Below are 25,779 nucleotides of genomic sequence, written 5' to 3' on the forward strand. Positions count from 1 at the left end.
GGTGGGGGAGACCTGGTTCAGGGCATCAGTGAGCTCGTGGGCCGCCTGTGAGGCTACGTTTTGGTGTCGGATGCACAGATACATCATGTTCCAGACACTCGGACTGGCCACATAAGGCTGGGCATTGACCTGCACCAGGAGGGGTCCAGCAGTTCTAGTGACTAGGAAACAGCAAATCTTGCTGCTGGCAGAGGTCCCGCCTCATGCCACCAGTAGTGAGTAGGGTCAGTCAGGAAAGATGAGGACCACCAACCAATCTCTTTTTGGGTGTCGTCTTGCTTTTGCCTCTTCTGTCAATTGGTTAACAATCACTTACATTTCCTAAAGCTCCTATAGTCACAGTATATTGATGTAGCACATCTTCCCAAAAATCTATTGAGAAACCGTACTAATGACCAGAGAACAGCCAAATGTCTGGTAAAGTGCAGTTACATCAAAATGTAGAAATAGCTATGACTCCGAAAGGCAAGCGGGTCATCTAATCAGAAGGTTGGTGGTTCAATACCCGGCTCATCTAGTCTGCATGTTGAAGTGTCCTTGGGCTAGACACGGAACCTAGTTGAACACTGAATAGGACGTGATGCAGAAGCACTGTACGAGTGTGTGAATGTATTGTAAAGCACGTTGATTGGTCGTTAGGACTTGGAAGAGTGCCAAATAAATACAGTCCATTTACCAAAGAGAAAGCAGTTCTGCTCAAGGGCTTTGAGTCATTGCCCGCTCTGGGTGCAAATTACAGGATAAATGGTCTGGCAAAATCTCTTTGATGGTTGACGGCCTTCATATTGTCTCAGAACGCATTGTCATCACTCGACTCTCTGACTTCATTTGAGTTCATCCACGTTCACAAAGTCTCGATACTAAATACTAAAAAATATAATTAAAATACTGAAAACAGTAGATACGCTTCAAGTAGATACAAACTAGGCACTTCTGAAAGCAGCCACTTACTGCTCATGCTTTTCAAATGTGAAGCAAAAAATATAGTTTGAAATCACCTCTCCCACTGGAGAGAAAATCCAGGAGGAAATCTTTGAAAGTGTGAATTGGAGAAGAAAAATCAATCACAAATGTCTCATTGAAGGTGCTCGAATGTACATATTTTCCACTCGTGTTGCTCCTCAGCTCTGCAACTTTGTAGAAGTCTGTCGCTCAGCGTACACCACACATTGTGCTGTGCCACATCAGTCTGCATCACTGTTCCACAGCACAAGTGAGCAGTGTTCAAACAATCGAGCCCCTCTCTCTCTTTAAATGGGAGCTTCTGTAAAGCTGCCGGCTCGTATAAAAGGTCTTGAGTGTTGAATCAGTAATTAGTGTGGGTGATTTCCTGGTCTGTTATTCTTCATCTTTCAGGATATTTAACTTAAGATTGTCAGTTTCCAGCTACCACATATGTTTACATACTGTAATAGGTCAAACAGCTACCACAATAGCTTTTAAATACGAGTTAACTTAATTTGCTTGATTTTCATCCTTGCCCAGGAGGTTTCGTTTCCTCCTGTTCGATGGTTTGTTTGAAAGTAAGATTGCACAACTAACTTCCTGAGAGATTATCATGAAACCTTGTTCGGATTAGGGGGCGAACTCATTCAATTTTGGTGCGGATCACGTTCTTTAATATTGTGTTTTTCAGCATATTCAGTGTTTTCTCAGAGTAATTCATGGATCGTGTGTTTGTGTGTCTGTGTGTGTGAGAGAGAGAGAGAGCGCAATGTGGTGCAGCTTGATTGGATTTAAGGAGACACTTTCTACTGAGTGATTTTCTTTCTGAAAATGTGTTCGTTTTCCATGTTTTGTTGCTGGAGGTCAACTTTGATGATGAGCAGGGTGCATGCTTCTTGAAGAATTCTTCTATTGTTTGGAAATGTGTTGCTTTTCTAATTGCGGCAATACTAAGCCCGAGTCGAGGCACAGGGAGGTACTAGACCGTTATCATCATCCCACCTTCATCACCAAGTAGAACACCAATAAACTGAAAAAACAAACATAAAAAAATCTTTATACATAGACTTCATGATAGACACTAGTTCTAATTATTAGTGTTTTAATGCTGACCGCAGTCGCACAGTATTTATAATTTTTTGGGGGATTATATGATGGGTGTCTGTGGGAGGCTTCAAGAGCGGGGACAGGACATGGTGACGTGTCCAAAATCACCCACTCATTCACAAACCCCTTCTTTACTATATACTGTAGTGACGTCTATATAGAAGACTATATAATGAGCTCATCGGCAGAAGGAAAAAAAGCTTTCGGACATGGCTCTCGCATTTCCTCTGCGCTGGTAATTATGTCATTATCGCAGGATTAATTGTTTATTTTACACTTAGCTTTTAACCTAAAAGTTTTAGTACTAATTGAATGACCATGTTTATATGTAGAAATAAACTCATTTGACTTTTACATTATTACGACAGGTTGAGCTGTTCCTGCTGCCCTCTGTCCTCTCTGCTCTCCCTTTCCTGATGCATTGTGGGAAACAATGAGTCCGCTGTACAGGGTATAAATATTTCACTTAACATTCGGACACTACTACAAAATGTTGAACTCACCACAAAGTGATTAGTGAGTGATTTTGGATTCAGCCGCTCCTATCTCGGCCTCCACATTTGACCACCATCCGTTCTCAGCTTGACTCACAGCAAAGCAGCTCAGCATTCACATCGCATCTTCAGCAGGAAATGCACATTCTAGTTAACCTTGATGTGTGTGTGTGTGAGTTGGGTCCTTTAATTTGAGGGAATTGGGCTCAGAGAGTCCTTGAATTCGATCTTTAGAAACCCTTTTTTCCTATCATTTTTATAACCCTCCTTTGGGGGGCCATACTAAATGATTGAACATACAGTATATATCACACTAACCTCTAATGTGATGGCTCGACCTGCTGCTGTTTGGTGAGGCGTCCGCTGTCAGATGATGACGATGATCATCCTTCCACCTGGTTTCAGCCAAAACAACTTGTTCCAACAAATCCTCCCTTTTTGGTAGTTTCGTGAACGGCTTGTGAAGACAGTAATTCCTCCCTCATTTCAAACTCAGCAGTGATCCCATGTACAGAAACAGCTAGTGCTATCTGTTGTCTCATCGCAGCCCCCCCAGACAACAACTAGACACCGACATTCTGAAGCCCAGTGACAGAAGGATGAAATAAGGCCTTTTAAAATAAACAGAGTAAAAGTAGAAACTTTGAAAAATAAAAATACAGCAGTAATCCTGATATGATAATAAATAGTGTGATTTATGTCCAGACAGTGTAATAAAGAGCAATTTCAATGTTCAGAATGTGCAAACTGTGAGTTGTGCAAATGAGCTTATCGTGGCAGAATCCAGTGGAGTGTGAAAGTAGCAGCTTTGATTGTTCATCACTCGCTCTTCATTGCCCTGATAGCTTGTGGCAGAAGCAAAAAAAAAGATGTCTCTCAAACTGGTGGTGCGGGCGGAGCGTGCTGCTGCAGTGTTTACCCCGAGGAGGAGTAGGGCACGAGCTGGGGAGTTTCATGCCCTCGTCAGGCAGGGTGGAGAGGAAATGTGAGGGGAGCGCTGCACTAATGATCTTTGTGGTGTCACAGAGAGTCATTTGCACCAGATTGTAGTCAGTGGCAATCCGGTCACACTGATGCTTCCTGTAATAAAGCGCTCTCTGTTGTGCAGCGGTAGAAGCTGACCAGACAGAGTTCCCAGTCCAAAGCCCTTGTGCCTCCCCAGAGAGAGAGGTCTTTGCTGAGCCTTTTGGAGGATGCAGCCGGAGTTGAGGGGACCCGGAGGTTTGGGTTGGGTACCGAACTCTGTACTTTTAATGGTACAGAGCAATTACGTTGGTACAACCAAGCATCGATTCACATTTATTCAACCAGTGAGAGAGGGAGTAGAATCTGTGGAAAGTCTACGCAAGTGGCCTAAGCATTTATACTCGTGCACTTCAGCGTAGCAAGTGATGTTACATTTCTTTCGAAGGTGGTCATCAGCCTATGGTGTCGAGCTGAAAACATGTGGTCGCTCAAGTGTGGTCGCACTTTTAAAAAGTTGACAAAGACGACACTGTCTGCAGCATTTGTATTTCGAAATGCAAAGCTGGCTGTGACAACACATCTTACCTGATCAGACACATGGTCAAACATAAAAGCTGAGCAGCGTACCTTTGCCGCGTTAGCTGCGCGCCTGCAGCCAGCATTGAAGACGTCGAACCCTCAATAGACGACAAAACTTAACGTGAAGCATCAACGGCTTAATTAAATCACCAGCTCATTAAATGACCAGTTGGAGAAGTTGGAGAAAGCGCTCTTGTTCACTGTTGGTTAACATTTTCTCTCTCTCGGTTTTCTGGCGGATCCTAAACAATTTTCCGGTGCATTCCACCACCTACTGTTTGTTCAGCATGTGTTTCCCTCTTGCCCCGTGAAATTACATTTTCTAGTATAACAGAGAGCTGAGTACTGACAAAAAGTACCAGTGGTCATCAAAAATTAATTGTTGGTACCGGAACTGGAGAAGGTGTTGGATACCCAGGAACCTGGTGGCGTCAGGTCAAGTGAGCTGGAATGTGCAGCAGGAAGTGAGAGCCTTTGTTCTCTTAGACGTTGACATTGATGTCCTTTGTCCTATCGATGCTGAGAGAAAGGTTGTCGGCCTGGCCCCATGTGGCGAGGTCAGCCACCGCTCTCCTGTATGATGACACATCGCCGTACCTGATGAGAATGCGATCGCGGTTGTGTTGCCCCCGAACGTCCCCGCACGCCATCATGTAGGTATTCAGGCTGTGTGCAGCAAGGGGACTGAGGCGGCAGCTCTGCGGGGAGGAGGCGCTGATGAGGTCAGTGAGGATGATGTTCAGCTGCTGATCCTCAATGTCTGGGGGCCTGTCGGAGAGGAAGTCAAACACCAGGCCACAGATGTAGCTGCAAGGGCGGATGGCACAGTGCTGGAAGCTGAGCTGTGTCCTGGCATAGGTGTCCCAGGACCATGTGGAGGTCAGGGTTAGGGCATCATCGACAGAGCCAGGCCTGAGCGGGGAGGGAGAAACTGATGTGGTCCAATGTTAGTTTTTCCTGGCACTTCATTACAACTGATGTTAAGGCTATATATAGGACCGCAGTCACTGAGGCAGCTGGCAGTGTTTCTGGCACAGTGGATGCTGGGTGGGTTCACACTAATGTGCCCTATTACAGAGGGTCCTTAGTAATCAGATATTTGATTTTCCGTTAAAAATCTGCTGAGAATTGAACTTAATTATATCCTAGAACTTGTTTGTTTTTTTTAATGGACCAATTTTATGTTCAGATTGGATGAGGACACTCGGCTGTCCAGGCCTTAATAACATTAACTGCTGCATTCCACTGTACTGTGCATTTTGTGTGGAGCCATCATTAGTGTTTCTATACTTCCACCAGTGCTTTTTCTGCTTTCACAAGTCAAAACGTCTGCTTTGAAAAAACAACTGCTCCACAAAGAGGAAACACAAGGATGTAGTTTGAAGATTTATGTTTAAAAATGTTACTCATTGTTAAACTAATGTATATTAGGACATTAAATTAATCAAAAGTGAGGAGTTTCAAGGTGACTCGAAGAAAGACAAATATGAATAAGTGTCAAAACGTGTACCTAGAAATCAGGTTTATTTATCTTTTTTTTTTCTTAACTCCTAAATTTTACCGAAGTGTCGTAAGCTGTCAGTGATCATATAAACAATATCAGACATTAATTTGGAAAATGGAGGGGATTTATGACGTCTGAATCAGAGGGGAGGAGGACACGCTCCACTTTGTGATTTAGGCTGACAGGACAGGTGGGAGGCTCTGAATGTCCTGCAAAGTGCCTCTTTTGTCTTGGTCCTTTTCTACAGCGGAGGACAAGTATCCATCCTGCCTTCACCCGCTGTTCTTCTTTTGTTCCTCTCCCAGGGAGCCTCGGCTGCATACCAACCACCTCATGTCAGGCGGGCACTTGTCAAACAGAGAATATGGGGAAGTGCAGTCATGTGTCGCCTTGGATATAGTTTGGTATCTTCCTTTTAGTGGAGCAGCACTTGATTTAGCAGGAATCCACATTATATTATTTATATAAGGAATTTTAAGTGTAACTTTACCCCAGGATTTTGGCTTAATTGTCTTTCATTGGAAATTCCAAAAAAATGCCTTTAGAGCGCAGCATGGAGCTAAGACACGCCTAACTTTCCTGAAGGTCAAGACTACGGTCGTCCCAAGCAGTTTACTTCCGGTGCTGAGACAGCCGGCGGCTAAACCGCATCTGGGAAGCGTGGTGGTCCAGAGCCATTCCAAACACCGGCACAGGTTCTGGACCGCCACGCTCCTCAGATGCATACTACAAACTATGTGTGTGAGTGAGACTCCTGAGGGGCTTGAGAGGATGGGGGACGTCTCTGAACGGTGGACAATTTAATGGATTAAGGGGTTTAGTTTCAGCATAGATTTGAAAATGAGGGCAGCTTTCCAGATTCCCACTAATGAAGGTTCCCTGGTGGAAGGTTCCCTGGTGGAAGGATCCCGTCCACCTTTGGTTAAAAACCACAGCCATGACACACGACACACACAAACACACACACTTTTTAGAGTCTCACTTTAATATCAGCAAAATCCCGTTGTGAGACGCTGTACGTGGATCAGTGTATTTAAAATGCTCGTCTGGTCACAGCAGCAGGTTTTTAGGCAGCATCAAGTCATTTTCAGCAAAATGTTGTTTCATAAAGGAGAACTGTGGAAGTCTGACCCAAGTTGCCATGGTAACCCATCCCTCCAGACTGGACTGCTCCTGGTCTGACTCGACTTCAGGATCAGTGTCACCTCAGGCTGAACCTGTGCTTACGATCACATCCTCCCTGTGGGTTCCTCTGTACCGTGGGCACGAATCACCGGTTCACTGCAGGTCAAACTGATGCGCTTCCTGTGAACTGGGAAATTATTTCCACTCAACATAAACAGCATGTGCTGCAATTACAATGAAACAAATTATCAATTTCAAGTCGTGGCTGTAACCTCAGTCTAAGAAGTGTATTGATTAGTGTCACCAAGAACAAACAAAGCAAAACAAAATATTCATACTTAAACATTATTGAGCGAGCCAAGTATTAAAATCCAATTGACTTCCTAGGGAAAAAAAATTAAAAAAATTACTATATCACTATAATAACAATAATAATAATAATATATCAACGATGGAGAAGAGGCCCGACACATATGTCCATGATGTTGACAATGTCAACGACAGATTAGAACAACAAAACATTACCCATCCCTGGCCTCCTCTAAATTAAGATACTTAATTCAAAACATTGTACACATTTCCTCCTGTACAAGTATCTGCATGGTAAATATCTTGTGCATTAACTTTCAGCAGGTAAAACTTGTGACTTGGCTTGTTTTTGTTTGTCTCTAAATGTTTATTTTGGACTGGTAGCATCGGTTTTATCTGTTCTTACGCTCTGAGTCTGGTTTGCTCTGACAGCCTCACTTCACTGAGCCTTTATGAAACAACTTTCCCTGGTCAGCAACAACAGGTTTTCACTGGCTTTGCTTAAACCCGCAGCGCCACACTTTTGGATCAAACTGCAGTAACTTCACTTCGATGGAAACAACCACGCCACTTGTCTGTTGCCCGATTTCCAGGCCTAAATGTCACATTTGCTTTGTCCTTGGATTTGCCCTCCGGGTCTGAGATGACGGAGCGCTGCCCAAAGCGCTCATTAAAGCCCCCACGGGAGACGTCCTCCTGTCATGCTATTGACACCACTTCCTGCTCCATGGCTGTGGAAGAGAGACGATGTTAGCTCATTAACAGCTCGTGCCTGAACCTCAATCAGACGTGTTCAGCCGAGGGAAGAGGAAACTGTGTCGTTTTCCAAATGATTGGTGGTGACTGGTTACCCGGAGACACCAGTATTGATGGTTAACCGTTCATGAACTGTTATATAAAATGTCAGTGTTCCACTAAAGCTATAATTGTGTGAATGAACATCAGAGTTTTTGCACATTGAATAATGCATTTATGAGTGTGCATGAATAATGAATGTCATGCATAATTCAATGCTCAGCTATGATAGTTCAAACTTTTTAACATTGCAACATTTTGTACTTTTAAATCCCGAAAAACCACAGAGTTTGTCCTGGCACTCTCTCCCTGCCATGGCAGACAGGTGGATGGAGAACAGCTACTGAAGCTCACTGGAAAAATAAAACCTGAAACTTTGAGAAGCAAAGTGTGATGTGACCTGGGGACCTGGCTGGACACGGTGCTGGTGTTATGCAGGAGGTCGGTGTACTCAAAGAGGGAGAGGATCAGTCTGTGGTGCATGAGGATGAGTTACATACACCAGCCTCATAACAAGGCAACAGCTGAGGGGCTGGTTGTACACTGCAGCTCACACACTGCATGCAGATACGCAGGGAAAGTCTGAGACCTCTGAATAACCCTGAGGAACAGGAAAGAAATATGAAATATAGAATGAAATATGTGCTGTGAACTGGCTTTTAAACATATATTGTTGTTGTACTTTAAAAGTAAAACATTGCTGTTGTAAAACAAGAGAAACTAGAGGGTCGGTCTAAGTGTACTGTATACTTCAGCCAAGGCTAATACCCTATCTAGCCATGTTAAAGGTTCAGTGTGTAGGATTTAGCGACATCTTGTGGTGAAGTTGCATGTTGCAGATGATTACCCCTCACCCAGTTTGGGCTACTCTAACAAACATGGCGGCCTCTGTAGAGAGGACCCAATGTAAATATAAAGTATTTAAATATAAAGGGCCCATTCTAGGATAATGAAAACAAAAAATTCGTACAATTTAGATGAAACACACCAGTGAAATCCTGAATATGATTATTTTATATTCAGTTTCTGCCAATAGATCCCTTTCACCTACATCTTACACACTGAACCTTTAAAGCAGAGTTTACCTAGACGGTTGCGACCTGCCATATTTGTCCCGCCACTGTTTCATAATGAACCCAAAACATTTTCTACACTTCTCATGAATACATAAGAGATCTCTAACTTGGTGTTATAGCTGTGTGCAGCACTACTTGTCGTTTGCTCGTGCAGCGCAGTTCTCTCTCTCTCATGCGGTAACTTGTCTTTCACTACTTAGTCTGTGTACCTGTCACTCGGAATCTGTTGCACGTGAGAGGGTTCGTGCTCATGCACCCCGCCACTGCCATAGATTGAAGTAATTCTGGAAAAGCTGTTGTAGAGAATAAAAAATATCCCTGCATCTTCCCACTTTTTTTATTTAGTTTACTTCTCTAACCCATACAGCATCTTTTCACCAAGTTGTGTCGTGATCCATCGAGTCGTTTTATTGTTATCCAACTAACTAACAAAACGAAAAGATAACCTCCAGGGCGGAGCTAATTATCCCCAAGCCCCAACCAGATGCCTGGTTAATGACTTTATCTGCTGAGCAACTTTCATACAGGGAATGAAGCTCTACGTGATTCAATTAGTTTATTATCCCATGAGGGGGAAATTCACACAGCGTAAACACTGTACGTTCACATTCCCCCCGACAAACCACGTCCCAAGAGATTAGTGAAAATATTTTCATTGTTGAGTTATTTTGCACACACACACACACACACACACACACACACACACACACACACACACACACACACACACACACACACACACACACACACACACACACAGGAGTGAAAACAGGTATTAGTTACACCGGCGCACAGTATAGTAATTTAAATAAAATGTCAAATATACAAACCTGAGGAAATAACCACCCTAGATTTGTCCACTCGAGAGCTTGTAGCTCAGCTATGTGAGCTGCTAATGGCAGGAAGAAGGTAAAGAGGACTCAGTTGAGAAGCTGCTTTAACAAGCTGCAGCTACAACCAATTCACACTTTGCATGAATTTGACACGGTTTGTCCCGACTGCAGCAACAAAGCTTTCATGAGTTCTGTACTGCTGTGAGTCCTGCCTCTGAATGGCTTCTTCTCCATAGCAACCAGGCTCATTCATGTTGTTGTAATCAGTCCCAATTCAGCACGCCATGAATATATCCCAGAAAGAAATTGTTATTATTGAAGCATTACTCAGCCTCCCATGTTGTTATGTTAAATATTAAAGATAATGAAATAAAATACTAGAACAGTGAGAAGGTTCTGGTTCTGGTGCAGCCGGGGCCTTTCCTAACCCCCCCCCCCCTGTCAACTGTCACCAGGATGGCCTGTGTGGCAGCACATTACATATCTGAGATAAACCAACTAGAATAGTAATTAGTGGAGCGCCAACCTCTGCCTGTAGGGCCACTACAGTCCCCATATAAAAACACATTTAAATTCACTAGAACTGGACTTTTACTTAGATCAGCACCAAACCCCAGCACACACAATCCCAGAAGTCTCTGTCTGTCTCTATGTGGAACGGACATTTCAGAACTGGTCCATGTTCCGCTTCACGCTTGGCTTGTGTATTGTTAAGAGTACAAGGAGGTGCAGTGTTGATTATGATGGGATTTTGACATGTGATACGTTCAATATTAAAAAGAGGTGACCACCGGCGGCGGCGGCTCGGACTCATCAGTGTAAGTGAGGTTGTTGATCTCAACAACATGTAAAGGTCTGCACGTTGGCTGCCCCTCCCTCCTCTTTGTATTTGTGAATGTGTGTGTGTGTGTGTGTGTGTGTGTGTGTGTGTGTGTGTGTGTGAGAGTGATTGATTGACATGGCAGGTTTTAGGCAGGGGCGTGGTTTTCAATCTGCATGACTCTGCAGCTTAGTCCCACTAATCACCCGCTGCAGTATAAGAACCCAGGTCTTCCTTCCACTCGTCGGCAGATTATGCAGTTTAATACCCAGTAGTATTGACCAGTACAGGCTCCAGTATTTTCTTCTTTTTTTGCTTTTTGCCTCTTGTTCATATCCTGTGTTTTTGGCTGCGTCAGGTATCTAGCTGCCAGCCTGTTAGTTATCCTGCCTGTCCGTCCTGCCAGTATCCTGTCTGCCTGTCTGCCTGTCTCCTGTCTGATCGTTCGCCCTGCCGATCTGTCCATCGGTGGAGCTGCCCTGCCTGAGAACTACAGCTACTCGTTCTCTGCCAGTCACGGGCTGATCCTTCAGCGAGAGGTCACCAAACATCACCTTGTCACTCGGGAATCTGTTTTGCACGTGAGAGGGACGTTTATCCTTGTGCACCCATACAACTGTCATAGATTGAATGACTTCCGTGGGAAACAGAGAAAGCCAAACAAAAACTTGGATCCGCCCCCTAATCTGCATCCACACCAAAATGAAGTGGATTCTTCCTGACCCGTACTACTTCATTCTGCTAGGTTTCTTGGTAATCTGTCCAGTAGTTGCAGTTTCCAGTGCGTAATTATGTTTAAAAACAAACCAAACAACCAAAAAACAAAGAACAGGATGAAAACGGAGGTAATGGGACCAGTGTTGGGTCATTATCTGGTTCAAGTCATTGTCTTTCATTCAGTTGTTTTCAGATTTGTAGTCTGTATTGTCAGACATATTCTTTCCAAAGCCAATTTGATGATGCTTTATATCCTCAATGTCACCCCCACACTTTATAAATACATTATTTTGTGACAGCGGGCATTGCAGTTATTTTGATGAAATCTATACAGTTGGAATCGGTTGTGTTATCCCTGCAGCTGTGAACATCAGAGTCTCACTGTGCAGGTAAACTGCAGCCCTGCAGGCAGTGGGAAAGGTGAACACAGTAAAACCAGTGCTAATAAGAGAAAATAGATCCGGTTATTGGAAAACATTCATCCTGATCAATAATAAAGAGCAGGAAAGCATAGATCCATACGATCCTCAGCGAGCACCGCCGACTACAGCTTTTGATTTTCTCACCTCCCGCCGTGCACGCTACAGAGGCGTGGAGACGTTTTAACTCGCCTGCTGGCTTCACGCAACATTATCTTCATGCTTCCACTTCCTGTGTAAATGTATGTAACAAGGTGATCTGCCGGTCCCACAATACCACGGCACATCTGTCAGAAAAGGCGCCGCACAGGGGTCCCCTGTGAATATCTATAAGCCCCCGCAAGCTTTGTCCCATTTCAGCTGAGCAAACCACAGGAGATGAAGGGGGCAGAGGGCACCGCTAGATGTGCTTCAACTGCCAATAGGAAATGTCAGCCCCCTCTCGCAGACGAAGAATAACAAATAGCCCCTTGAGTGTCTTGACAAGCGTTGGTGGCTGCAGCAAACTTCCTCACCCCCCCCCCGTCCGCAGAGAATTACGCATGACAAGAGAAATAACCGCCCCCCCGCTGCCTGGGAAATGTATCTCATCTGCTGCTTGAAGACATTTTGACGGGAGTATCGTACATATTTCATCACTTGTCTCAGGTAGTGCTCGTCAGTACCGTCATCAAGAGTCGTAAACAGGAAGGGTTTGACATTATTTACCTTCGGTGTGAAAGCTGAACCCGGGATTATTATTTATGTCGAAGCGCATCAGCAGAAAGAAGAATCATTTCTTCTCATTTAATTCCACATTTCACATTGTCGTCAGAAATCCCGTCCTTTTTTTGGGAAACTGTTCAAAAACCGGGCTCAATTTATTTGATTTTTCTACAGCTGCTTGAATGATGCCAACAGTCATTTCCTGCAACTGCACTATCAGAAGCTTTCAGACACACACACACACACACACACAGACACACACATATACACACACACACACACACAGACACACACATACACACACAGCGGGTTGGTCCGTTTGACACTTTAAAGTTGGAGCATCTTGGTGACACAGAAGTGACATTGATTTTACAGGACAGCCAACTCTGCGACCGCTCTCCTGCTCTCCGTGTTTGTCAGCGCCCCGTCTGCCTGGAAGCTGCCAAAGAGAATATCTGATCATTTTCATTTAGAAACACAGCATTCAAAATGGAACCTGACGGCCATTGATCACTGCTAAAGTAGATGTACCCCAGCACCTAAATTTGACCTCTTCACTTATATATACCATCTATCATCCTGTGAGAAGAGACGGGTCGTATTGTGTATGTGTTCTTTTATTGAAACTTCTTATTGATATACAATATATGTCCCTCACACTGCGTCCTGGGCTCAGACGTATCAGTTCGTCCAATTTATTTCATCCAGGTTTTAGCTCAGTGTCAGACTGCACACAGTGTCTGTTCATCGGATGTGGTGGTCTGACATACAAACTGTTTCATTTAGCTCAAAGCACTTAACATAGGTGTAGACTTGCACCGCAGGGTGCAGCATTGAGGGGAGGCGCAGTCGCCTAAATCCTGGCACAGTGGATGCTATTATATTTTTGGAATGCTCATACGGGTGCGGGTCCCTAAATTGGAGAAAGTTATTCTTTCAGGAAGGTGAGTCAAGCATAAGTGTGAATTAGAATGAAATCAGAGCCAATCCGTGTATCTCTAACATGGAAGTAATTGCAATTCTCTTTCAGTATTATTTGTGATTTATGTCTCCATGGAATTGAAAGAGTTTTTGCATTGCATTACATTAAACAATAAACAATTTGGTTTTAAATGTGTACAATTTCCCTGGAACTCAGCAGAGTAAATCAAGGGAAATGCTGTTTTATAAGGAATTTGAGATCTGTGGAACATTATGTGACAGTCACACCGCAAATACCTAAGGCCACTGTCTGCAAATAAAAAACAGCTGCCACGACGCAGAAGGTCAAGTAACACAGTGACCAGAATGAAAAGATTCTGTGCAGGAGCTGCTCGAGGAGCAACGTGTCACTCTTTTGATGTGTGTGTGTGTGTGTGTGTGCATGCTCATCACTTAGAGACAAGGACAATGGTTTTCAATGCGTGCTGATGTGATTCTGAGCATCAGTGTCTTACAGTAATGCTGATGGCGACCACTTTTCCCAACCACTGAAGCCACTAAAGCGTCGGTTACACGCTGAGCAGGAGGGCGCTGGATGGAATGTAAACCTCTGCGATGTCCTCAGCTGACCAGACCACAGGCGACATTGTGCTGAGTCAGGGTCAGGGAAGATACAGTTTGGCCTGGTGGTGGCGCTGAAGGAGACGTCACAGGGACCAGAATCAAGTTTCTTCTTCACGGCACTGCGACTGTGCACACACAATATTTTAGTCATTTCAAATGGGAGATAACTATTTATGAATATTATAGTAGCCTACTGTGTGTATCTGTGTGTGTGTGTGTGGTCAAGGAATTACTTTTAAAGGTGTAGTACGATGTTAGATTTATTAAAAAAGGAAATAAATTATAGCTACTTTCCATTTTATTTCTAATTAGTCATTCATTTAAAAACAATCTTCAACTTGTTACAAAAACATGATACATTTTTTTCAAAATGTTTAGTTGAGAATTATTTTTAATTTGGCTTACTTCTTTTATTCATCCATGGTGAAATGTGATTATCGCTCCATGAGATCATTTGGCAGCCAACAGTGGACTCCCACAGTTTCAAACAGTACTTTTTTTGGGAATAAAAAAACAAATGATTCTCTGATAAGTGTAAACTGAGCCCACAAGTATAGTCCAAAAATTAAATACTTATAGCATGTTTTATCCCTGATGGCTGCTATCTGGGTCACATCATGATTTAAATGTATTGGTGACAAACCACTCCACAGTCTCTTAGTCAGTGGCTCTCAGATTGGTCTCCAACCTCCTCTGTACGAGTCTTCCAGTGTCCCCAGTCTTCACCTGGCTGGCCAAGTCCTTTCTGGCCGTTGACAAACTTGACTGCACCATGAGAGCAGCATTTTGTGGAGCCAGCTCCACATTCTCCCCCTCTGACTCCTGAAGTCCTCAGTGGAGGGCACAGTCGGGGCACAGTGGGCAGTACAGTTAGATGAGGTGGGCAGTTGTGTGTTTGGTCTGGACTCTTTTTGACAGAAGCTGCTTGTCATATCTGAGGATGACGAGCTGTGAGTGGGGGGCCATGGTCATCAGGGAGTGTGTGTGTGTGTGTGTGTGTGTGTGTGTGTGTGTGTGTGTGTGTGTGTGTGTGTGTGTGTGTGTGTGTGTGTGTGTGTGTGTTTAAGCGAGTGTGTGTGTGTGTGGCTAAATCTCCAGATGGAGGTGTAAACCTGTGCTAGCTACCTTTTGGGGAAAATAACAGATTTCAGAGCCATCACTTTGTCAGACTAATGGAAAAATAATTGTGAGTGTTAAATGAGCAGACAATGCTGAAGTGACTCAACATCTGCACTAATGATTTTTTTTAAAACTTTTTCTTGTTGTTGTTGTGTAGTAACAGATTAGTTCCACGCTGAAATAAACCCCTTCCCCTCCCCCAGAGCCCAGACTCAGTATTTCATTTTCATATTCCAAAGTCATAATGTCACATCTTTGTCTCGCCCCTGTTCCAGTAGCTTCTCTAATTCAATGTGAGCTCTTACTCAGAGTGGAATTTCCCTGCAAGCTACAGGTGCTTGGAGCAGCTCAAAACAAAGAACACAAATGTTCATACTTTTTCCTCTTTGGATGCTCCAAGCACGTGTATCATAACACCTCAGATAGACAAGCATCAACATTTAAGCAGTGGCCTGACTGGGTTTCCTCAAACGATGGCTCACTTGACCACAGACACTACGATTGTGGTTCTTCTTCCGTTGTTTGGCTTTTGGTAGTTAAGTTGTATCTTTAGCATTCGTGTTTTCTGTTAATGCGCCTGTGAGAGACAGCTCAGCCAATGTTGAGCTATTAGTGATTTTAGTTTGGTAAAACATTAACAACTTTATACACAGCCAAAGTCATAATGTCACATTCTCGCCTCTGCTCCAGAAGCTTCTCTAATTCAATGTGATCTCTCATTCAGTGCTTCTTTCATCAGTTTCTGGAGTTTCATTTTCATATTCTTTGATGAAGAATCAGCCTCCTCTTTGAGGCCTTCGTGGTTTTAAGAAAGTTTCATAATGATTACCTTGCGTGACAAGAATAGTGAATAGATTCATATCATTTTTCAAAAAGCTTCCATTCGCATCTACACATGTGAAGGAGGCCAAAGAACTCACTGTAGAAAGACACCGTGTTCCAAAACTGCATTTAAGTTACTAGTGTTGGTAAAAATATCAGTGGGTTTCAGAGATTTTCTTACATCTGAAGTAAAACTTTTAAGTTCACTGCGGCAGTCTAAGGCTACATCCACATCGTCATTTGAAAATGTATCAACTCTGGCGTCCACACTACTCTGCAGATTTAGAGCCGCTAAAACGGAGAGTAGTGTTTTTAGTTTGAAAACTCCGGTGCTACATATTTGTCTAGACGAGCAGAAACTGAGATGTTAGGAAATGATGTCGCAGACACTCACAACCACTTGCTGTTTGGGTCGTTGCGGTTAGGACAGTGGTTCTCAAACTTTTTCTGTCATGCCCCACTTTGGAGCTAGAATATTTTTCATGCCCCACCCGCTCCCCTGCCCCAACAAAATGATGACAAAGTTTACAAGTTTAACATGTGTATTTACATAAAATACACATGAACATTAAATTCACATTCCTTTCAGGAATTTCTGATGTGCAAATAAAAAACCTTTTTCAAACAACCTTTTGTGACATTTGCCACTTTTTTCAAAGAATAGTGCAATAACTTTGCTTAAATTCAACTTAATTGAAGTACTTTTGGTGACATTTATCACTACATTCCTCCATCAGTCTGTACTTTTTCAAAAATAGAGAAAAAATAAATTAAATTATAATCACTTGTTACAACGATGATAAAGCTCAACCAAAAAGAACACATGCATGTGACTGGGGTGTAATGTTTCTAAGTGTCTTCTTAATTTGTTGGGTCTCATACTGTCAGCTGCCAGAGTTTTCAGACCTAAAATACACACTGGTCTCTCCTCATGTCCTCCTTCATTCACTGGGAACCCAAGAGCAAGACAGGCTTCATCGTACTTTCTTTTCAACTTGGTTTGTGAACACTGTGTCTTGTTTGTCACTGACCGGCTGCTTCACGTGAACGAGCTCTGATCTCACTGTGTGTGTCTCTGAGCGAATGAGTGGGGGCGGAGCCCCGGGTCCTGTGTGTGTGCGCGCTGTCTGGGGGCACTCACACACACACATTCGCCCGCTCCTGGTATTTCATGCTGGCCTGATACGATGATGATTTAACAAATTAACGTTAACGTGAGTTCACTGTTCGCGAAAAATATGCGCGACATACACAACACTGTACAGGAGCCGCTGCAGAGCCGCGGGTTGCGACCCCTGGCTCCGGCGAAAGAACGATTTGTTTACTGTTCCACCGTTAGAGAGATGCGGACGTTAAACATTAGTTCCGCCCATAGGTTCCGCCTCACATTTCCCCCTCCCGGTCGCGCGCCCCACCTGTTATGCCTCTGCGCCCCACAGTTTGAGAATCACTGGGTTAGGACAAAGCCTTCGTTGATTTGTCGGGCTCCGATCACATCACACCTTCTCAGAAGAAAACCACTTGAAGTATCCTCAACTAATAGTGTAAAATACAACATGGATAATCAATTAAAAGTGTTGCTGACCTTGTTTTCTTTTCTAACAGGTGATGTGCACTTAAATTCTGCGTTTTATTATACAACTGCTTACATGCGTAGGAGACAAGTTGCCTTGGTCTTTCTGCAATTAACAACCGAATGCTTCCTGTCTACACCAGCATTTTCAGGCGTGTTAGTATGGACGGAGATTAAAATCGATTCAGAGCCAAAACGCTCATATGGACAAGATCCAACTTTTAATCAAACAAAAACGCAGCTTATATGTAGTTTCATGAACTTGGGGAAGTGAACATATGGAAGGTGGGTCAGCAGAAGGTTATGTCCAAATTAAGTCATATTACTTAATATAAGGACTAATTAGCTCTACACCACAATGCTAGAATAATGCTGATTCTTTATCTGCTCTTCGTCTGCAGGGAGTAGACAGTTAGGTTGCTGACTTTATTACCTGACATGTGGTGCTTTAAACGTTTAAAGTCTCGAAGCGTGATATCATGTACAGTATGTGGCCATCAAGTGCATATTTAACCTTTAAAATGTTCTTGTTTTGAAATGAGTCACCTCGAAGCATTCAAGTCAGTGTTGTACTGTTCTGGCACTCACAGTAGTTTAATGATGTAGCTTCAGTGTAGCTGCAGCAGTCACAGTTTCTTCTCATTAAACAGTCACCAGATGTTTTGTCTGCCGCTAACATCTGAATTAAAGGGCCTGATCTAAAAAAATTAAAAAAAACACTGAAAACTTTGACTTGTAAATGTGTCACAGTTATTATTTTGAAACCATGCAAGATGGAAAGCTTGACGAGCCTAGCAACAGTAACTCAGAGGGATCGGGCTTCGGCTGGAACCCAACAAGCAAATATCATAGAGGAAGAAAAAGAACATGAATAGAACTCTCAGTGACAGCAGCTTGTCAGTGATCAGCCAGCTCTGTGTCAAATGCATGAGTACAAACCACACCTTAACAAGAACTTAGTCAGATCATTTATTAAAGAATAAAGATGCAGATGGGGGGGGCGGGCTGGTAGAAAAACTCTGTGATCCTCCGAGATCTGGCATCTTACAATCGGGTCTGCTTGAAGTTCTCGTCCCCGTTCCCACAGGAGAGAGGAGACATCAGGGAAGGAGTTGAGTGACGAGGCGAGGGTGGAGCGAGTGTAAATAAATCACACACAGAGACTTATTGAATTGCATTAGTGAATATACATGTTTGTAGATGTAGATTATTTACATGGTACCAGTGTGGTTCTTCTGCTGAACTCGAGTTATGAAAATACCATTTGAAGCTGTCATCTGAGTTCTCTCACAGACAGACAGGGCGGGCAGATGTTGTCTTCCGGGGAAACAGGAATCTGGTATTTCTCAGAGGCAGAGCTGTCGGGAGTCAGAAATTGGTTCAGGTGAAAGCTCAGTGGGCAGGGAAACCAGTTTTCAAGTCGGCCACAGGATGATGAATTGATAAGTGTCTGGTTCACTGGAACAAAAACAAAAAAAAGATTTGTGATTTTATTACGCATTGCTTTCATTCATCCGGAGCGTTCCACAGTCTTGGTCAGTGGCTTTTTGGTCCACAGCCCTGTCAGGTGATACTCCTTCACTACCTGGCTCTGACTTTAAACTAATTTCTATAAACAGATTCTTCATGGGAATATGTAGAATCCGTAGATGAGGGACAAGATTCTGGGGCGGGTCTTTTGATATTTTCCGCATTCATATTCAGATAGCTGTTAAGATTATAGCCAAACTATTGTCGGGACCTAAAACACGTACAAAAAGTATCACTGTTCGACTCTTCTGACTCGGATTGTAAACAGCGGACTGCAAACGGAACACAGAGTAAACAGTGTTCGCTTGATAGCTAGCTCTATTTTTCAGCGGCTGTCCTTTTTGCAGAAAGATCTCACATCTCGTGATGGTTAAGTTGACATTTTGGTCGGCATTTATAGGACATCTCTTTTTTCAGAAGTTGTATTCTTTTAGTTCATTCGCCCTTTGTGTGTGCTGCCTGTTAGAAACGTCACTGACTCGCCCACTCGCTCTCTGTACATTTTCCTGCTGTATTCTCACATTTTCCAGTCAAGAAAAGTTCCGGAAAACGTCAGGAGCAACTGATTTTGACAGTTGCATTCTCACATTCAGCACCTTGGAAAATTGACCAGTCATCAGTGCACATCTGACAGAAACACAACATACACATATACTGTAACCAGCCCTAAAATGAACCATGCAAACATACAAACCTTTGAAACTTAACTGATTATTTGAAATAGGTATAATGTACCTTTATTCTGGCTGGTTGCTTATGAAGAAGACCAATGCCTGAAATTGCACAACATCGTTGCAATAATATTTACAGAGGAAGACAACTGAGAAGTTAGATTCATATGAAATAAAGGGCTTGGTGTGTCGCCCCTTTTTCAGAAAAAAAAAAAAGTCATATGCAATTATTCACATCACATCTAAACTTTATTAGATCTTCAATATTCATTTTCAAACACAATCCATCATCCCTAAATGAAGGATATGTGCAGTAAAGTTGCTTATTTTACCAGCTGCCATTTGAGCATGAACATTATTATCAGACACCTGTAGCGGTAAGTAGCATTTAGTATTTTTCAAGGTATTTCACTCTCTACCAATTTACGTGATGGACCAACTGACAGAATGACAGTGCCATCTCTATTGTGACACGGCACAACAACATCGACCAAGGTTATTGGATCCACATGATAGAATAAGAGAGAAAATGTTTGTCTCGTTGGTTGGATGACTCAGTCGAACACGAGTTTGTCTAATTGGATAACAGAGGAAAACAGGAAGAAGAAAAAGAGCTTGAGGCATAAGTGACAACTGAAAAAAGAGAATGTAAATGTAATCACCTTCCGATTAACTTTAGGCTCCATTAACTTAACATGGCTACATTCTCTGTTTCTGTAATGAGGACAGATGCATGTTTTATATACAAGAGAGAAAGAATAAGGTTTCCCAGCCAGTGTCTGCTTTGTACTTGTTGAGTGTTCGGGCCTCAATTAGCGTAGCAACAATTTTCTTTTTGACATTGGAAACAATCCATCCAAAAAGAAAATGGCAAAATAATTTCCCACTGTTGGAAACAGATTGGAAACGCAGAACTTTTAGAAAATGGCAATAGCCCGACTGGAAATAAAACCTCAACACTGTTTTACCACTTTAAAAAATCATTTGGGATGCTGGGTTGACTTTAAAGCAACAGCAGCGCATCTTCACACTTTAACACCAATGTGTAATTTTAGCCCAAACTTCCTTTCCCTCCGATGGTCATGTTCACACCTCAACACTCGTCACTCGTCTTGATGAGCTGTCTGCTGTGGAATGGCATTGTGCCCGAGGCTGAGAGATAACCAGCAACCATAAAGTCCAAACAGAGAGGACGCAGATGGTGAACACAGCCAATGTGCAATAAAAAAAAAACGATATTTGCAGTGTTTTGGTTGGATGTTATTTTCCGCATTGTTTAGTCTCTCCCTTCTTTTTGGTTCCACCCGTTTTTTATAAATACTTAATGTTACGACGATCTTATACAACCCAACAAGTCCAGGTCAAATGGTTAACAGCCGAAAACGTGATAACTATGAACACACATAAGTACATACTTAAAATTCATATCCAACTTTTGTCTATCACCCCAATTCATACTGATTCATGCATAACGACTAAGACTGTTTGGCTCTTCCTTGCTTCCTCTTACAGTTTGACTCAACCATTGACATTTTCCCCCCAGAGAAAACATCCGTTTACTGCCAAACACGTCTGGAAATGGATGTGTTCACTCAGCAGTGGGTGATACTTTAAGACCTTTAATAAAAAAGGAAGGTTTGTTTGTGTAAAACCAAAAATAAGAATGGCCCTGAACTTAAACTTCGTATGAGTCAAAACATCTTGAAGGACTCTCAATTTGACAGAATAGAGAAGATGCTCCACTGCTGACTGCAATGTCAAATGTTATAAAATATGATGTCTAAATAATGCGCTCTCCAAAGATCAGTGTCACCCTCCACAGGAGACGTATCAGGCGGGAATCACATCACTCCACAGTTTCATACACTGCTTTGCTGTGACTGTAATCCCTTGGTCTCTCACTCACTGCTTCCTAGTAAACACTCTGTAGATAGATAGTAGTAGCTTTGAAACTGAAAGTCACAGAGGTGTAAATTGTATATGGATTGTGGGATTGTAGTAATTTTGCTCCATTGTTGAGGGCCTACATTTACACATTTAGATTGGATGGCCTAAAATAGTGGCAGGTAAATAAAGTGCACTACATACTAATTGCACACATCATGCTCACAGGCATTAGTGATGTGTAGGTCAAGGATTATTAAAGGAGACATATTTTTCCCTTGTGTGTTACATATATTTTTTTTTGAGAATGTAAAAGTAATGCAAAGTTAAAAAGCCCAAAGTCCTTGGTAACATGCACTGGAAGAAGTTGACCAATCTCAACAGAGTGGACCAGCTGGCCAATGAAAGCAGGGGGTGGGACTAAAAGGAGAAGCTGCAGCTATGGACAGGTTGAGCAAAGTGATGCGTTTCCTGAACATTAGAGCATTTAAACCTTTTCAAGTAATAACACAAATTAGAATGATGAACCTGAATATTAGCATAATATATCTCCTTCAAGAGCCACACCCACCCGGCCAGTCAATGTGCACCATGTGACCCAAACACATGTGAATCAGTCGAGTATGGAGGAGCACAAGTGCAAGAAAATAGTAATAAAGAAGTTGATTACTTAATCTTTAAACCTTTTTAAACCGCATTTAAAAATAGATGACCATTATGTATTTATGGATTCATTAATTTATTTCAAATGTATGTGTATACAATTTTATGTTGTTTTTGTAAACCCATTCTTAATTTGAACTATGTATTAATTAATTTGTATTTCACTGGTAAATCCCTTTATAATGCCTGTTTTATTAGGAGAGGGGGGGGGGGTGTTTGCTGCAGAACTACATCTATGTGTGATATTACTTTGCTGGCACTTCACTGATTTAATCAACAACAGCAAAATAAACAATGGAAACAACACAATAATGCTTAGAATATACTTATAAGCATATTCAATCACTCCAGATGCATTTCAAATTGCATAAAAATTCAAATCTGAATGGGGTTGAAGCGGTAAATTAGTCTGCTTTGATTTGTAATATAATATGATTGATTGTGACTAAATCTGTTGTCCACAGCTGAAGCTCCTCCTTCAGGTCATCGCTTCCCTGCAGCCATATGACGGCAGCAGGACACATATTGTGTGTTAATTAGTGTGCAGCCCCGGGCCTACACTTCTTGTGCATCGTCAATCCTCTTTCCAACTTTGTCTGCAGTTCCTCAGCTGTGCTTTATTCTCGAAATGCCCCCACACTGCCGACACTGTTGCATAACAGTCTGTGATCTGATGTGACAACATGAGAGGGTAGAATCAAGGCTGGAAAAAAAAAAATGATTGATGCGATCATGTAAATAGCTTCATCAAAGAACTTTTTCATTATTTATTTGCCTATTTAATTAATAGAAACATGTCGTGTTTTCATTGTTCTGCTCTTTAACACCCAGACAACCAAACAAGAATAAACACTGGTGTTGTTTTCCGGCTGGAGACGGCTAGAAAAGAATTAAGTTTGATGCTGAAATCTTATGCCTCAACTCTTCTGCTTGACTGGTAAGCAAACAACTGCTTGATGCTTATGGTGGCTATGTCCCAACGCACAAACATTTTACACTGAGTTGTTGTGTTTTCTTTATTGTCTATCTACTAATTCCAGAAATCTCTTGTTTGTCTCTCTTTATGTGGAACGCATATAAGAACCATTCGTCTTATCGGCTTCACACTTGGCTTGTGTATTATCAAGGGCCTAAAGAAGTGCAGTGTCGAATTTGAAAGCTTGTACTTTAAAAGGTTGTGAACTTTATATGAAAGACATAACTGGTTAAGTAAATCATTCAAACTTGCACATAAACCACATATGTGAAAAGTAATAAAGCAAATACAGTTTCATTTTATGATGAAATCGCTCAAAAAAACCAAATCCAGTTGATCATGGAGGCACGACTCAGTGCAGATAAACCAGGTAGGATGAACACAAAGTTATCTAACTTCACTCTGCACCACAGTGTTTATAAAAAAAGCTCTGCACACAACATCTGGCTCAAAAACAATGAAAAGTGACAGTTTATTGTGGAACTTTGAGGAGGACTCACTTATGACAAGGACTAATTCTGTAGCAGCAGCAGCAGCATTACCACAGATGAAGCAAATAGTCAGGTTTAGAATGGACACTGCACTATTATTTATTAATACACAAAACCCTGAATATTACATTTAGCCACTTAATCATACAAGCATCTTTTCAGGCTTACGGAATCAAATATTCTTTTTCATTGTTCCCCAAATGTTCCTTTCACTACGGCCCAGAACATGTGTTCAAATCAAATGCAATTAGAACAGGAGTAGCTTTCAAAAATAAATCCCAGTCGTCAAAGTTAGACTCCAGCTTTGGTGCCTGTCTTTCATATCACATTAAAAGTAATGCGGCACGGTGACGCGACGGCATAACTGCTGATTAGAACGGTGTCTCTCCAGACAAGCGCGGCAGGAAGCGCACGCTGGCAGTTTTCAGTCCGTCGCGTGGGATTGCAGGAATGAACTACTTGCTGCGGATGAAAATTGAGGTAAATCAATTTACCATTTTCTTGTAGGACTTCGCTTCTATCTGGTGTCAAGCTAATGACAGTGTGAGCCGCTGGGACAGGAGTCATTCATCAGAGGCATTTATAAGCAAACGCCGAGTCGGCTCCTCGCTCACTGCTCATTAGTTTAAACAAAATTACCTCAGAGGGGAGCTGCTTGCCGCTATCATGCTCCGCTTGTTCGGGGAAGAGAAGAATGAATGAATGAATTGCATGAAAACGGCCGCCTCCTGGTTTGACGTAATGATTTTTTTATCAATAATTATCCCAATGCTAACAGAAGTCAACATTCAGGAGCGATATTTAAGTAGGGGTCAGGGTGTAATAGTTACCCAAGGCAGTGTGTGTGTGCATGTCACTCTTTTCAATGCATATATAAAATCATCTGCACACTTGATAGTGGCAAGTGAATGGTTTGGTGGAATATGATAAATTGTGAATAATGCAATAATGTATATTATTCATATTTCAGCCTTATTATTATCTTCACAGTCACTAGATTTCAGCCCAGCAGGTAAAATGTCAGGGTGTATCCTACCTCTCTTCCAATGTCAGCTGGGATGGGACTCTCCCATGACCATCAAAGAACGATAAGAGGTGTAGCATGATGGATGGATGGACATTGGATATTTTGACTTGACATGTTTGACAGAGACATTTCCACTGACAGACTGTTAATGAGCACTGAAGCTTCCTAACTAAGACATAGGGTTGAGCCGAATACTCGGATGAAACGAGTATCCGGTAAGGGTATTGTACTTCTACGAGCACGAGGACCATCCGAGTAAAATGTGTCAATATCAGTACTCGTGCTGAATGAAAATCCTCATTGGACAGCTGTGTCCACATCCTATCTTGATAGGCCAGCCACACACAGAGCTCTTCCACTACACAGAGCCTAAGGAAGTTCACTGCTGCTGTGCAAGCAGCGCCACACAACACAGTCTTGTCATCGTCACAGCCACTCTGTCCACAGGGATAATAATGTGTAACATCGTTATCTATGATCATATATTCTCAGCGTCCATTGGCCGAGCCGCGGTGGGAAAAGGCCGCCTGGACGCAGACGGAGCGAGTGCTCCTCTCCACCAGCCGAGTGAGTGAGCGCTCCTCTCTCTCACTCACTCACACACACACCAACACCACATAATTTACATTGTGTTTTACTTTGTGTAGAAATACAAAATACAGACCCCCCACAAAAAAAACTACGACAAGAAGTAAAAAACGCCCTGTGATCAGTCACACACACAAACATCACACTGTTTTAAAAAGTAAAAAAATAATAATAATCAATAAAAATGTTGAGTATGTTTATGAAAACCTGCATTTGACTTAAGACTTCTTAATACTGCATGTGTTGTGTTCATTGATTCACTGAAGTTTATAAAAAAAACTTGCTCTGAATAGTTCTCTTACTATTGTGATCAAAAACATTGATCTGAAGCTCAATTCTAAGGCTGTTCTGTAAATAGTTTTCTAATAAACTATAAATATAGCAACTTCTGAACAACCCATATCCATGTCAGGCTTAAAATACAAACCTCCGGTTTAAGTCCCGCCCACTTCCGGGTTCAGTCCAAGTACGGATACGGAGAATTTAGTTAGCTGAA

This window comes from Hippoglossus stenolepis, chromosome 10, assembly GCF_022539355.2.
Source record: "Hippoglossus stenolepis isolate QCI-W04-F060 chromosome 10, HSTE1.2, whole genome shotgun sequence".
Taxonomy (NCBI): domain Eukaryota; kingdom Metazoa; phylum Chordata; class Actinopteri; order Pleuronectiformes; family Pleuronectidae; genus Hippoglossus; species Hippoglossus stenolepis.